We start from the raw sequence: 2,206 nt of genomic DNA, 5'->3' as shown, positions 1-2,206 counted from the left end.
ATATATATATATATATATATATATATATATATATATATATATAAATATAATATTTTTCATGGTGTATATTTCGCCATTTACGAAGATGATGTTCTGGCTTTAACCACAAACACCAATGGACCAGCGCAAGATCGGTTTAGAAAGGACGTTATCCAAATGATGAAAACATTCGATCTTAACATAAGGATTGATACCAGCCTGACTGATGTCAATTTCCTAGATGTTTCTTTAGATTTAAATAAGAATATTTACCCACCCTATAGAAAGCCCAACGATAGCATTAGTTATGTTAATGTAGGTTCCTGCCATCCCCCCATAGTGTTTAAGAATTTAGTTAAAAACATTAGCAAGAGAATTTCTAGCCTCTCCTCCGATATAAACATTTTTAATAGTGTTTTAGCGAGGAAATAACCTATAGTTGTTTTAGCGAGGAAATAACCTATAGTTGTTTTAGCGAGGAAATAACCTATAGTTGTTTTAGCGAGGAAATAACCTATACACCTGTTATTAGTCCAGAAATAAATAAAAGGAAAAATAGGAATAGGAAAATTATCTGGTTCACACCACCTTACTCCCCCGAAGTGACCTTTAATATAGGTAGATATTTCTTATCACTTATAGATCGGTATCTTCCAATCAATCATAATTATAGGAAGCTCTTTAATAGGCACAATTTAAAAATTAGTTTTAGTTCTACTGCTAACTTTAAAAATTTAATTGCACACAACATACAAAAACAACAAAATTAAGCCGGCTGTTCCTGCAGAGTTAAAAAATTGTGCCCGCTAAATGGAGCTTGTATGACCGAGGCCATCATTTATGAAGCCACCGTAGACTCTACAACCACTAGATAATAGAACTATGTGGGTCTCACAGAGGGAAATTTTAAAGCCAGGTTCAACAATCACACGTTAAGCTTCAGACACTGGGATAAATAGAAAACAACCAAATTATCCAGTTATATATGGTCCTTAAAAGAAAATGGTGTCAGCTATAAGATTCACTAGAAGATCTTGGCCAAGTGTAAGTAATACACCAACGGCAGTGGAAAGTGCGGTCTTTGCGATATGGAAAGATGGCTCATCTGGAAAAGTTCTTTAGATCCCGCTACATGTCAAAATTCAAGAACTGAACTTTTTGGGTCATGTCTACATGTGGCAAAACATTTGTTACGTTTTTGCCCCCCCCCCCCATCCCCCCAAGATCACAGATAGAACTTGCCTTTTATATTATGTCCACGTACAAGGCTTTCATATGTCTTAACGTTTCTTATATATGTCTTATATATATTTTATTGCTTTATATATTTTTTCTGTATATTATATTTTACCTTTATAATTGTATGATTATATACGCGTGTCGTATGTATCAATACTTCAGCGTAGGCGCTTTCATTTTTGCAGGGCTTCATAGCTTTATGTTGACATCCGCTGTGCAACTGATTTCAACTGCTACAAATAGTTTCTCTCCTCTGTTCAAATTCACTATATCTCGTCTATTATGTTTACATTTTATTGGGGTTTTCACAGAGACATGCTACCACTGCTCTCTTAAATGTTTGGCTATGGCCTCTACCTTACTGTGGGTTGCTATCTCTTTGGCCTTCGGTATGTATGTATGTATGTATGTATGTATGTATGTATGTATGTATGTATGTATGTTAAGCAAGAGCAGGACTCATTAGCCACAAACGGAGCTGCAAATGCAAAATATAAGTTAGTCCTAGAGCGCACAATGTTCCTGAAGGTCAGCAATGGTCTCCCTCGGTCACGAGTGGACGACCATCATCATTTATGTATGTATGTATGTATGTATGTATGTATGTATGTATGTATGTACGTATGTGTTTATGTATGTATGGATATGCATGTATGTACATATGTATGTATGGATATGTATGTATATATGTGTGTATGTATGTAGTATGTGCGTAAGTATGCATGTATGTATGTAGTATGTGCGTAAGTATGCATGTATGTATGTATGTATGTATGTATATAAGTACGCATGTATGTATGTATGTATACTCACGCATAGAGTTATTGATAGGCATCTTCAAAATCTTTATTATCATTTAGTTGGCAGGTTTTCCATTTGCTGCTTAAGTAGTGGAAAGCTGATCTAAAAAGCAGATTACCTCTCACTATACTTATATCCCCCACTCTCTCTCTCTCTCTCTCTCTCTCTCTCTCTCTCTCTCTCTCTC

This window comes from Octopus bimaculoides, chromosome 1 (genome assembly GCF_001194135.2).
Source record: "Octopus bimaculoides isolate UCB-OBI-ISO-001 chromosome 1, ASM119413v2, whole genome shotgun sequence".
Lineage (NCBI taxonomy): Eukaryota > Metazoa > Mollusca > Cephalopoda > Octopoda > Octopodidae > Octopus > Octopus bimaculoides.
Note: the sequence above shows the minus strand (reverse complement) of the source record.